Source organism: Capricornis sumatraensis, chromosome X (assembly GCF_032405125.1).
Source record: "Capricornis sumatraensis isolate serow.1 chromosome X, serow.2, whole genome shotgun sequence".
Taxonomy (NCBI): Eukaryota; Metazoa; Chordata; class Mammalia; order Artiodactyla; family Bovidae; genus Capricornis; species Capricornis sumatraensis.
The window spans coordinates 110,592,678-110,607,550 of NC_091092.1; positions in this window are offsets into that span (position 1 = coordinate 110,592,678).

Below are 14,873 nucleotides of genomic sequence, written 5' to 3' on the forward strand. Positions count from 1 at the left end.
AAGTACTGCTAAGACAATTTCTTGGAGAAGGCAATGACACCCCACTCCAGTACTCTTGTCTGGAAAATCCCATGGACAGAGGAGCCTGGTAGGCTGCAGTCCATGGGGTCTCAAAGAGTCGGACACAACTGATCGACTTCACTTTCACTTTTCACTTTCATGCATTGGAGAAGGAAATGGCAACCCACTCCAGTGTTCTTGCCTGGAGAATCCCAGGGACGGGGGATCCTGGTGGGCTGCCATCTATCGGGTTGCACAGAGTCGGATACGGCTGAAGCGACTCAGCAGCAGCAGCAGCAAGACAATTTCTATTTTGACTTCAGATTTATTTCTCCTTAATTTGTTGCACTAGAATTAAGATGAAATTCTAGATTTCCAAACATTTCAGAAAAGTCTTCCTATAATTGTAGAAAAGAGGTACTGATTTCTCTGAGTAGAATCACATCGGTAGAATAATATTTAAAATAGAAAACATTTATTATCCATATTGAGTTGTTTAGTTGCTAAGTTGTGTATGACTCTTTGCAACCACATGAACTGTAGCCTGCAAGGCTCCTCTGTCCATGGGATTCTCCAGGCAATAATAGTGGAATGGGTTGCTATTCCCTTCCCCAGGGTACCTTTCCAACCCAGGGATCCAACCCAGGTTTCTTGCATTGGCAGGCAAATTTTTTACCACTGAGCCACTTGGGAATTCCTCATACAGAGTATATCAAAATAATTACAGTCATTAAGTGAAACTAACATTCAGTGTGTTCTAAATAACTCAGTTGAGATGGTGAAGAATCTAGTATCTGCATAAAAGGAGCATGTTCTGGGAATTTCCTTGGAGGTCCAGTAGTTAAGACTCTGTATTTCCACTACAGGGAGTAAGATTCAGGGAACTCAGATCCTACATGCCACTTCAACAACAACAGCAGGGGATGGGAGGGGGGAGCTGGGGGTGGGTATGTGCTATAGTTTTAAAAAGGAGCCAGATGCAGATAAAAACATTAGAAAACAATTAAAGGGTACCTTACATTAAAGGCATAAATGGATTTCTAGAAGCCTTAGGATTGTGAAGACTTCAGTATTCAAACAGGTTTTTAGCTCTTAGCTTTTGGATTTGTTTGTATTTGAAAGTGGCCCTGAGGGGAACGTAGTAGAATGGTCAGATTTGACATCTGTATCTATCTCAACTTCGCTTATGAGGAAAAAAAAATGGCTGAAGAATGTTATGATTTTCTTCTTGCCCCTTTTAGACTTGTAAATGACTACATGGATAGCTTCACAAGAACTAATAAAAATATATTAATTTTATCCTGTTCTGAACACTAAAATTCATCAGTCTTATATTTCCTCCTCCTTCATAATTATGACTTGTTTTTGCTGGCCTAACAGTTTTCCATTCTAATCAAGCTTTGTCATGGGCTGTGGGCTGAATTGCTCTGTGAAAGACTGATTTGCTTCCAGATCCTATAATCTATCCCTTTGAAGGCTAGAGATTGAAGTCATTAAGGCACTGCTGTTGCCCTTGATCTCTGCTCAAAGAGGATAGAGATTGATTAGTTGACAGTCGTTGACCTGGATGGCTCAAAATGAAGTAGTGATGAAGCAAAATCAAGTGCACAGAATATTTGATAATGTCATTTATTATGTATGCATTTTTTTCAGCCTTATTTTTTCTTTGATTTTTTTTTTTTTTGGTTAGATATTTAGTAGAGATGGTGCCCCAGCTTGACCCCACCCCTGCTCCATACTTACCACTATTCTTACCTCCAAGGGCACATAAGAACTTTTTAATTTCCTGAATTAGTAACTTGTGTATGTTGTCTGGGCTTCCCTGGTGGCTCAAGGTAAATAATCCGCCTGCCAATGCAGAAGACGCAAGAGGCGTGGGTTCAATCCCTGGGTCGGAAAGATACCCTGGAGTACAAAATGACAACCCACTCTACTATTCTTGTCTGGAAAATTCCATGGACAGAGAAGCCTGGCAGGCTGTCGTTCAGGGGGTTGCAGAGTCAGACATGACTGAGTGATTAAGCATGAGCCCATATTGTCTAAACATTCTGCAAAAGCAAGGTAGCATACAGGGTTTATTATTATGTCAGATGAAAAGATTAGTTGTTATTAACAGATATCTGCTCAAGCTTCTGACCAGAAGTTGGCCTCAAATCATTAAAGGGTTATTGTGCAAATATAGCAGACATTTCATAGAATGAATGCTCATTCTCCTCTGTAGCTTTAAGCTTAGAAATGGTATCAGTGCTAAAAAAAAATCTAAACCAATTTGTGTAAGAAAGTGAAAGCCTCTATTAATGGAGAAAGCCACTTAAAAAAATGTCACCTTCAATTTATTAAAAATGTTAAACATCTGAACTTCTTTGGGGTATTAGTATTCTGTTCCATTGATGTCTTTTGCCAGTCAAATTTTGGCACAATGCAGTTCTGATTTCTTGAGCTTGATATCTGATATATAAAGTTGATATTTTTTCAGTTTTATTGAAAAGTTATTAACCTATATCACTGTATAAGTTAAAGGTATGCACCTTGATGATTTGGTTTTCATATATCATGAAGTGATTACCACAATAAGTTCATCTAACATTTATGTTTTCATATAAATACAATATTAATAAGTAAAAGAAAAAAATTGTAATGAGAACTCTTAGGACTTATTCTCTTAACTACTTTCCTATATATCATATAGCAATGTTAACTATAGTCATCATGTTGTATATTATATCCCTGAAAGTGAAAGTGTTAGTTGCTCAGGCATGTCCAGCTGTTTGCAACCCCATGGACTCTAGCCTGCCAGGCTCCTCTGTCCATGGGATTTCCCAGGCAAGAATACTGGAGTTGGGTAGCCATTCCATTTTCCAGGGGATCTTCCTGACCCAGAGATCGAACCCAGATCTGCTTTGCAGGCAGACTGTTTACCATCTGAGCCACCCTTAGTACACATTTATCTGATAACTGCAAGTTTGTATCTTTTGACCACTTTCTTTCCTGTCCCCCTTCCCCTCCTCCTCACTTCTGGTAACCAATATCTGATCTCTTTTTCAGTGAATTTGGTTTGTGTGTGTGTGTGTGTGTGTGTGTGTGTGTGTGTGTGTGTGTGTTTAGATTCCACATGTAAGTGAGAGCAAACTGTATGTGTCTAACTTTCTTATTTATTTCACTTAGCATAATGCCTTCAAGGTCCATCTATGTTGTCATAAATAGTAGAATATCCTCATTTTTAAATGGCTGAATATTGTACCCATTCCCCATCAATGGTCACTTAGATTGTCTCCATGCTTTGGCTGTTCTAAATAATCTTGCTATGAACATGGGGAATGAGGGGTGCAGATACCTCTTTGGCTTAGTGTTTGTGGTTCCTCTGTATATATTCCCCAAAGTAGAATTGCTTGATCCCATGATAGTTCTATTTTTAATTGTCTGAGGCTCTTCCATACTGTTTACCATAGTGGCTGTATCAATTTAAAGTCCCAACAATAGTACAGAAGGGTTCCTTTTCCTGCATATTTATCCCAGCATTCGTTATATCTCTTATCTTTTTGATGATGGTCCTTCTAGCAGATATGAGGTGATATCCCATTGTGGTTTTAATTTGCATTTCCCTGATGATTAGTCACAATAAGCATCCTTTCATGTACCTGTTGACCTTTTGTACATTTTCCCTGGAAAAATACCTATTGAGGTCAACTGCCTCAATTTTTTAAATTGGATTATTTCTTTTCTTTTTGCTATTGAGTTACATGAGTTATTTATATATCCTGGGTATTAACCCTTTATCAGATATATGGTTTCCTAATATTTTTCCCATTCTTTAGGTTATCTTTTCACTTTGTTGCTGTAAAGAAGCTTATTCATTTGATATAGTCCCAATTGTTTATTTCTTCATTTTGTTGCTTGTGTTTTAAATGTCAAGGAGCTTTATTTCTATGTTTATTTTTCCCCTAGGAGTTTCGGGGTTTCATGTCTTACATTTAAATTTTTAATCCATTTGGAATATTTTTTGTGAGTGGTATAAGATATGAGTCCAGTTGCATTCTTTTATATGTGAATGTATACTTACCCTAGAAGAAGAGATTATCTTTTTTTCCATTGAATATCCTTGGCTCCTTCCTTTGTCAAGTATTAGTTGAGTATATATGCTTGAGTTTATTTCTGGGCTCTCAACTCTGTTCCCCTGGCTTATTTGTCTGTTTTTATGCCAGCACTGTACTGTTTTGAGCTTTATAGTATAGATTGAAATCAGGAAGTGTGATACCTCCTGCTTTGTTCTAGAAAGCCAGTTTTAAGTATATACTCTGTGTCTATTTTCGTTTCTACTTTAAAGGGCAAAGAAGATATATTTTAAAGACAAATATATTTGAAAATATTGTAGGATCATTTAATTGGACCAGTTTTAGTACTGAGCCTATTGAATTGAATTAGCAAATTTGGTAAAAGAAATAATGGGTGTGAGAAAGGATTGGTTCAGCTCAATAGCTTAAGTGAACTTAACAGAAGCATCCAAGTTCGTGGTGACCCTGCTGCATTGTATTGCTATTGACAATTAAAAAAATTTTTTTTTCAGTTTTCAAAAAATATTGTAGATGGTGAGCAGCCTTTAAAAAATTCTCTTTGACAGTATTTCATAGTGGCCAATTCTTGTCTGTTCTCTGGAGGAAAGTGGCCTAATTTAGGCACATTTAGTATTTAGAGCAAAAGAAAGCAGTAAAGAGACAGAGAAGCACCTCAAACCTGACTAACCTGTCTTTCATTTTTACATTTCCCTTTGATTATCTTTTTCCTTTTTCCTTCCCAGAGTGTTGAATTTAATATTGCCTCTCTTTCCCCCATTTTTGACTTTTATAAATCTAAACATTTCCACCACTAGACCTTAGGTTGACCTAAGGAAGTGTCAACCACCTCATTTAAGGGATAGTCGATTCCATACCTGGGAAAATAAGAGTCTTCTGAGAAACTGAGATAGATTTTAGGTGAGAAGTATGAAAAGGGTAATGTGTGTGTGTTGGGAGGCGGTGGCCGCAATCCTAAGTAAATTCCAAAAGGACAGCTGTGAGACTTTAGGGGTTCCATTTTCACCAAAGTTTCTGTACCAATTTTCGAAGTGTCACAACAAAAACAAATCCTTGAAAATTGTGATAGAAATCTTTTTAATGTTCAGGCTGAGCAGACAACGCCTACATTTGTGAAGTTTAGTTTGGCAGGTTCTAGGCAATAAGCTCAGTGCAACACAATTCAAGGCTTCCTTGGTCTGACAGAGAAGTCTAGGACTACGCGACTAAAATTTAGCCCATGGCGTCCAGGGACTCCGTATAGATGTCATGGAAGATTGGGTGGTTAAGGCATCCCTCAAGCAAAAGCAGGATAAAAGCCAAGTTAAAATACCATTTGAATTGCCAGTGATTAGAAGCACCGCCCCCATAAATCACGAGGTTGTGTGTCTGGCTTTCTTGTGCTGTCAATACTTTTTACCCAGCCCCTCCCGCACCCATTTTGTTTGCCATCCTTAGAGTACAGTAAGGGTTCGCCCTGCAGATGTTTGTCAAGTCCCACTTATTTCCCAAGTTTTCCTTTCTCTAAACAACTTTCAGTGTTGAATTCTGCTGTGCTGCAATGCTGTACATTTGTAAAATATGTGATTGTGTCATAGTTACTGCTATGTAGAGGCTCTAGAAACAAAATGTTTCCTTTAATTTTGCCTATAGGGCTATCGAGCTGATGTAAATATAATGTAACTGATGACCCAAAATACAACTTTTCTTTGCCTGAACCATCAAATAATAAAAATATGAATAAGCATAAAAAATAGTAATCTCTATGTGTGTATATGTGATATCTATATGAGAATACATTCACACCTGTATAAAATTGAATTACTCTTCTACTGTTCTGTGGTTTGTGTCAAAAGTATAATATGCATATGAAGATTTAAATTAATAAATTTATATGAATATTTCTAATTCTTTAGGTTCTGTAGATCCCAAGAGATACAGAACAGTTATCACTAATTATTTACAGAAGTAAATTAGAAATTGTGAAAATACTAAACAAGCTAGGAATGTTTGCTCAAAACCAATCCCCATATTGCTTCATAAAACTTTTGAAATTCCTTCTGTAATGGAATCCATAGAGAATTGCAGGTTTTATTTCCTTTATACTTTTATTCATTGCCAATAACTTGGAAAGGCTGGGAGTATGGGAGATGCAGGTAATTCTGAGAACATTGTGCAGGAAAGCAGTTTTGCTCTGATTTCTTTTAAAGATTGATATATGTGAGTACTGTGTTTGAAAGATTTGAATCATAATCATTCCAAGTAATTGATTTTTAAAAAATAATGTAGTAATAAGGGAAAATATACCTGTTCATTTCCTTTTCAGAAAGCAATCTTTTTAAAAAAGATAAAGATATTTACTAATAAAATGTCATTTTAAAAATGTGTAATGTACTGTCAAACCTAAAAATATAAAAGTGGGTGTGGGTAAACTTTAAAAAAAATCTCCAGTCATGCAAACAAATTTTACTCCCCATCACTTGCAGGGCTGGAGGGGTTGCCATATTTAAATGTGTGACCTGCTTTAAGTATTTGGGTCAAAGAGAAGCGAGGCACCAGTGTGTAAAGTGGCACAGACAGACAGAAGAGTGAAAGTGGAATAGAATACAGCTCCAAGTGATGGAAAACTAAAAAGAAAATAATTCTTCAGTTCATTGGTAATATTCCATTCAGACAGTACATATTTTCTGACCATTGTTTACTCTTCCATCTTCAAATCCAGGATTCGTGACTAGTCAGCACAAGCTAGTGGTTTAATACTAGATTTGGAAGAGCATATGCTTGAATTCATGCCCATCTATTGCCAAGTGGCTGCATGACCTTGAGTACTGAGCCTCTCTAAGCTTTGAGTTCCCGTCTCTACAGAAGCGTCAGTAGAAGTACCCACTTTATAGGATTGTTGTGAGAATCAAATATGCTAATCTATTTAAATTATTTAGTAAGGGGCACACAGTAAGCACTCAAATTATTTATATACACAATTACCATTCCCTTGTAAAACTTCTCTCACCGTCTCGTATGGAATATGAATTAACATGAGGACTAAACTAAAAAAGAGCATGAAAAAAGTTAGCTCATTGTCTAGCAATTTGTAGATACTCTATATAATGTTAGGATCTTCCCTGGTGGCTCAGACGGTAAAGCATCTGCCTACAATGCCTACCATGTGGGAGACCCGGGTTCAATCCCTGGGTTGGGAAGATCTCCTGGAGAAGAAAATGGCAACCCACTCCAGTATTCTTGCCCGGAAAATCCCATGGATGGAGGAGCCTGGTAGGCTGCAGTCCATGGGGTTGCACAGAGTCGGACACAACTGAGCGACTTCACTTTCTATATAGTGAAACAACCCTTCCTCTTTTTTGCTTTCCACAGTTTGGCTGAATGCCATGTGAGATATAAAAAAGATACCTACTATTTACTCGGTTCTCCACTGGGCACTAAAGAAACACATCTTTTTAATTATTCATTGGGCTTCCCAAGTGGCACTAGTGGTAAAGAATCTGCCTGCCAGTGCAGGAGACACAAGAAACACAGGTTTGATCCCTGAGTCGGGAAGATCCCCTGGAGTAGGAAATGATAACCTGCTCCAGTATTAATTCATTGGTTTGTGCAATCTAAAATTTGTTGAGCACCAATTAGGTACTAGGAAGCATATGGGCATGTATCATTGACTATAGTGGTTAAGACCCTACTTCCATGGCAGTAGATATGGGTTCGATCCCTGGTCAGGGAACTAAGATCCCTGCATGGTATGCACTGCAGCACAAAATAAAGGACCATAAAGATTTACAATAAGGAGAAAATTTTTGAGTCTCCACTCAAATACTTAATGTTACTCTGAGCAATATAATGGGTAGGACCCAAACACCCTAAGCCTTGCTTTTATGAATTCTAAATGCTGATGGTACTAATAGTGATTATTAGATTCAAAACCTGTTCTGAACTATAGAAGTTTGTTCAGACATTAGTCAAAATCGTGAATTATTGGGGGAAGCACATTCTCATTCCTCATGGTGAAGCTTCGGTACTCAAGTCTTTGCATGAAGTGATAGGTCTCTGGTGGGTGAAAATGTCACCATCACACAGATCTAAGTGGGCCAAAAATATTACTTTATGGGCTGGATGAAGCACAAGATGAAATCAAGATTGCAGGAAGAAATATCAATAACCTCAAATATGCAGATGACACCACCCTATGGCATAAAGTGAAGAAGAACTAAAGAACCTCTTGATTAAAGTGAAGGAAGAGAGTGAAAAAGTTGGCTTAAAACTCAACATTCAGAAAACTAAGATCATGGCATCCAGTCCCATCACTTCTTGGCAAATAGATGGGGAAACAGTGGAAACAGTGAGAGACTTTATTTTGGGTGGGGGGAGGCTCGAAAATCACTGCAGATGGTGACTGCAGCCATGAAATTAAAAGATGCTTGTTCCTTGAAAGAAAAGTTATGACCAACTTAGACAGCATATTAAAAAGCAGAGACATTACTTTACCAACAAAATTCCGTCTAGTCAAAGCTATGGTTTTTCCAGTAGTCATGTATGGATGGATGTGAGAGTTGGACTGTGAAGAAAGCTGAGTGCCGAAGAATTAATGCTTTTGAATTATGGTGTTGGAGAAGACTCTTGAGAGTCCCTTGGACTGCAAGGAGATCCAACCAGTCCATCCTAAAGAAAATCAGTCCTTAATAGTCATTGAAAAGACTGATGCTGAATCAGAAACTCCAATACTTTGGCCACCTGATGTGAAGAACTGACTCATTTGAAAAGTCCTTGATACTGGGAAAGATTGAAGGCAAGAGGAGAAGGGGATGACAGGATGAGATGGTTGGATGGCATCACTGACTCAATGGACATGAGTTTGGGTAAACTCAAGGAGTTGGTGATAGACAGGGAGGCCTGGCGTGCTGCAGTCCATGGGGTCGCAAAGAGTCAGACATGACTGAGTGAACTGAACTGAACTGAACTTTTCTATAATTGAATTAAATTTCTGCTCATGCCCTATTTTATCTTAATTTTGCAGATTTCTTCATGTCTTCCCCAGAAAGTCTTAAGAAAATTCAGTGATTTTTCAGGTTTACCCATCACATTCAGAATTCCTTGGAATCTCTTTCATTTCTAGGATGGCAGTACTCCAGGGGTATTACTTAGTCTTGTGTCAGAGCCAGCTTCGGGTCCTGAGTCAAGGACACAGAGAGACATCACATCTAGTTTGGTCCTTTGGATGGATGACTTTTCATGGGGCATCTGGTGATGTGGACCAAGATCCTCATTCCTTCCCTTCTCTTCCCTTCTTTGTTCTTCATTCCTGGCCCGTTGTGCATTCCTGGCCTTAGGAACCCTCTGTCCTGGTGACCACTCCCGTGCAGGACTGCCAGGTTGCTCCTCCTAATTTCTGTGATCTTCTCAAGCCCCATTGGGCATTAGCTGCTCATCATACGCCTTTTGAGATGCTCAGGTCTTAATGAGGCCACCTACATGCCCTGGCCTTTTGCTCAGCCCATCCTGAAAAAGAGCTCCAGTGCCCTTCTCCACTCACAGACTTCCTTTCTTGAAGGGAATGTTATCATCTTCCTCTTCTCTGCAAATGAATTTAAAAGGGTGTAGGAGGGGCATGAGAGGATTTCAGAGCCCTCTCTATGCAACTTCCTGCACTCACTCACCTGTAACTTTCTCAACTGCACCCTCTTCGTCTCAGCTGGGTAGATGATGAGGTCTGGCGAAGACTTCCGTTTTTGTTTTTTTTTTTGGTCCGTGTCCCCTGGCATGTGGGATCTTAATTCCCTGACCAGGGATCAAATGTGCCCCCTGCATTGGATGCATAGAGGCCTACCACTGGACCACCGGGGAAGTCCCTGGTGAAAGCTTCTTTTAACCAGTGTTCATTTATATCTGTTGTTGAGGCCTAGTGCTCAGATATTCAGTCATGTCCGACTCTTTTCAACGCCATGGACTATAGCTCGCCAGGCTCCTCTGTCCATGGGATTTTCCAGGCAAGAGTACTGGAGTGGGTTGTCATTTCCTTCTCCAGGGGATCTTCCCAACCCAGGGACTGAATGTCTCCTGCATTGATAGATGGATTCTTTGCCACAAGCACCACCTAGGAAGCCTGTCATGGTTTACTTATACTAAAAAAAAAAAAAAAAAAGTACCTCTCATATTAGTATCAAGAGTTTGCTTTATTCAAAAGCTCTGTATCTCTATAACCTTAAGGCAATGACGATCTAGTACCGACGTTACCTACCAAAGATGATACTTAAACTGTATGTATAGTCTCATGAGATAATCTGTGTAGGAGGGTGTGTATGTAGTTCTGATCATAGGACCATGTTAGAGGATCACGTTAGAGAGATGGTGATCCTGAATTGACACAATGATTCCTTCACATGTGCATTGCAATCACAGGCAACTAGTAAAACCGTTTTGCCTCAGGTTTTCCATCTCTGAAAGGGAAAGAAAATATCTAATTCACCGTCCAGTTTTGAGGATTAAATGCAGAACACAGCATTATGCACATAGCACATCTTAACAAATATGAGCTCCCTTCTCCCCATTTGCCTAATAAGAAGAAGCCCTCCTCCTTCATCATTCATTCTCTCATTTGGGACTGAACTGCCTTTTACTAACTGTCCTTCACTGCTTCATTTTTATATTCAGGCATCGTACAGCTTACAAAATATTTCACCCCAAAGCTTCTTGAATCTGTTTTGTACATGCCTGTTAAGGCATATTTTTGTGCAAATTAATGTGTTTTATCTAAAGGTAAAATTTCAAGCTAAAGTGAAAAATGAACTCTCGTTTTCAGGCAGAATTGTCCTTATGAGAAGTAGGTCAAGAAACATTGAACACAGAATACATTTATCTCTGAAAACAGCTCTTCAGTTCTGGCTTGTTTAAGGATGGCCTAGAATCCATGCTTAGTATTCTCTTGTGTCTCCAGCTTCAGTACACTTTTCAATTAGCATTTTGGCATAAATAATTCCCTTGGAATTGCTCTTATGTTTACCCTCCTCTTCTGTATTCCATTGTTAGATGAGAAGACAATGATATTGTGTAAATCAACATGCAGATTAGTCCCCAAACCAAGTCAATGTATGTCATACCTGCTTAGAGCTACTGGGACTGGCTTTTGATTTTCCTTACTTCCTTATACTCTTTCTTTTTTTCAAATCATAAACAAAACATTAATGGAATGACTAAAAGCAGATTGGTTTGTGGAACACCTACACGGCTGTCTCGCTCCTCCAGTCCATCCAAGGTATTCCAAGCACGTTCCTCTTACAGAATATTTAGATTAGTTGAAAGACAAAGGCAGATCCACACAGACAGGTACACCACTGTCCACTAGCAGGAGGCTTACAGGAATTGAATCTAATCTGTTCCTTTTCATCCTCCACCCACCTGAATTACAAGGTTCTAAGTCTTTTGATCCCATCTACACATTTAAAGATTTGATTGGGTTTGGTTTGGGTATTTGTTTGTTTGTTTAGGCTAAAAATGAAGATACTCTGGCAGCTTGTCAAACCTTGTTTTCTGTTTATTCTTCAAGGAGCTTTTGTATTCCGTTAGACTGTGCTTGTGGGGTGTGTGTGTGTGTGTGTGTGTGTGTTGGGGTGTGTGTGTATGAAAAAATAGGGGGAAAAGGCAGAAAGCAGATCCTTCGCTGATAACCCTGACAAGTACCTGCTGATTTCTCACCAAGGTAACTAGAACACTGGAAATACTAAGGCTTTTCATAGTCACTTTGAAAGGATTGGTCATAGTACACATCTGACTTGCTTGATTGCACAAACCTGCAATGATTCAGTGAGACTTTTTTTTTTTTTTGAGGATTTTAAGAAATAGATCAGATGGTGCTTACCGTGAAAGCTCAATAAAGCTTTTTGTTTATCTTATTTTATTCAAGTAGGAACTGGGGAGTTCTAAAATGTCCCCACATTTGTCACTCCAGTTTTTCTGGCAGCCTTTTGTCATGATCACATTTTCCCTGTCCGTTTGTAATGACTTCTGCAAATGCTTTAATGATTCTAAAGGGAGCTGTGAGCTGTGCAGAAGAATAACAAGCTTCTAAATAAAGAAGAATCTATAACCATGTTTATAGTTTCTAATTAATACAGTTGAACAATTTTTGTTGACCACTGTACATTGACTTCCCAGGGTCTGTTGCACAGTAAATTCATGGGTATTCAATACAACAATTATAGAAGCATGTATGCATATGTGCTGTGTAGTGGTGCTGGGTACTCAGGATGTTGGCCTGAGTCCTGAATGAGTCCTTAACTCCACCCAAATTATGTGGTTTAGAGTTAGGTAGGGCAAGGAATTGAATTATTAATAAAACTTTAGATCGTTCATAGTCTGAGTAGAACCTGTACTCCTACAGGTGAATGTTGACTAAAAAATATAGTCACAACCTGAAAATAGAGAGTTATTTTATTTGGTAGGGATGTCAGCATCTCAGTAGCTCTGAGAAAACTGCTCCAAGGAGGAGGGAGGAGGAGTTAGGCTATATACAAGCTTGTAACAAAGTGGGGCAGGCAGTATGAACAGCAAAGATTATTGTTGCTGCTGCTGCTAAGTCACTTCAGTCATGTCTGACTCCTAGCAACCCCATGGACTACAGCCTACCAGGCTCCTCTGTCCATGGGATTTGCCAGGCAAGAGTACTGGAGTGGGTTGCCATTGCCTTCCCTGAAAGATTATTGTTAAGTAAGGAAAATCAGATATCAAGTTAAGGAATTTAGCATTCTTGTATGTACAAGAACATGCAAGAGTCTGGGATTACTAAACTCATTCCTTCATATGCATCTCAGCTATCTGGAGCCAGCATCCTGCCTATTTACAGATATCACTCTCTTTCTTGAATTCCTGTAGGGCCTTTAGGCTCACACTGGAGGGCTGTAATTGCTGTGATATCCTTAAGCTTCTTGTGTAGGAAGTGGTACTGCTTGTCAGCATGGCTTAGGAATTCATGTGTGCTCCTGGCCCGCATGGCTCAGAAATTCACACTGAGGGGCTAGAATCACAGATAGCTGTGATATTCTTTTTGATTGATATGGCAGGAGATAGTCCATTTCATATGAAGACATAACCAAAGACACAAACAACACAAAAACTACAGCACATCAAAGTTCAAAGAATTAGAACAAGTTGAATCCATTTAGCATCCATTTAACCATTATTTATTTTCAGAAATCTAGTACCTTTCCTCTTTGAGTTTCTTAAATGATAAATCAGTAATACTTATTAATACCAATTAACTTTGTTTACTTCTTTAGCTCTGATGACTTGCGTTTTTGTGTTGAGATTCCATTATCCCTTCCAGATAATTCTAACCCATCCACCAATCCAGAAATGATAAAAAGAGAAAAGGACTTATGAAATCTAGTCATGCCACTCTACAAAAAGTTTTCCAAATTAGGATGGCTGAAATGATCTGCTTTTCTTTTGTTGCATTTTAGGAATATCAGTGAAAGTTGAAATGATTTAGTAAAGTGGAAAGGAAGTTTGAATAGGAATTACATATTGAAAATATGACAAAAGAGATAGCCCCAGTCATCTTTGGCTGCAGGAAAAAGAATATACCTCATAATTTTGCATTTTTTTAGTCAAAGTCTCCCAGTGTACCTGGAAGCCCAGCTCAAGTTTCATTTTCTAGTCATGTAGCACAGATTGTTACAATGGAAATGATTCTCTTTCTCCATGAAAATGGACCTTTTTGAATGGTAGATGAATTTATTTTAGTTTTGTAGTATGAAAGGCATAGAGATATAATGAAAAGAACTACTTGTAATCAGAGAAATATACACATATCAAACATATAATCTAACATTAATTTTTAGCCTTAATTTTCTATCTGTATAATGAGATGGGTAGATTAGGGGGAGAATACCTATATCATGCAGACAGCTACAAATATAAAGTATTTATCACATACAAAGTTTGATATTGTACCTTCCATCAAAAATTGAGTACTTATGCGTAAACATTGATAAATGGTTCCAAGATTAGCCTATATAACATTTTGTGTATCATCTTCAGGTAATGCTAATATCTTTGTAACTTGCTATCATTTTAATTTATACAAGTAATAATACTCTAGAAATTGCTACATTGATAGTTGTCATTAATTATGACTTTTTTCTAGTATTTCTATTTGACTGTTATAGTTTTCATTACTGTGCTGAAATTTCCCATCTGTTCCTTCAAGTTGTCCACCTTTTCCTTTAAAATATAGATAAATCTATCAGTTTAGGGTTTTTTCCTGTTCGATCAGAATTATTTTTGAGTCCTTGTCAGAAAGTTTCCGTGTCCAGGTTACCTCTGAGTCGGTTATACGTTGATATATACTTTTTCTTTTATATCTTGATATATGCTTTATCTGTTATATGTTGATATGCTTTATCTTTTGACAGTGACTATATTTTACTTGCCTTTTTGCTTGTCTGTCTTTGTGTTTGTATGAATGCCAGCCTTTGTGTATGGAAGAACAAGAGAGGATGACGTAAATATACTTAATCCTGGAAATGAGCACAGCTCTTTCGCTGTCACACTGTGAAGATGAGGGTTTGAGTCAGTGGAGTTAATATTAAGCTGGTTTTAGGTTTTGTGGTTGCTGTAGCAATGTATAAAGTACTGCTGCTGCTAAGTTGCTTCAGTCGTGTCTGACTCTGTGCGACCCCATAGACGGCAGCCCACCAGGCTCCCCTAACCCTGGGATTCTCCAGACAAGAACACTGGAGTGGGTTGCTATTTCCTTCTCCAATGCATGAAAATAAAAAGTGAAAGTGAAGTCACTCAGTCATGTCCAACTCTTAGCGACCC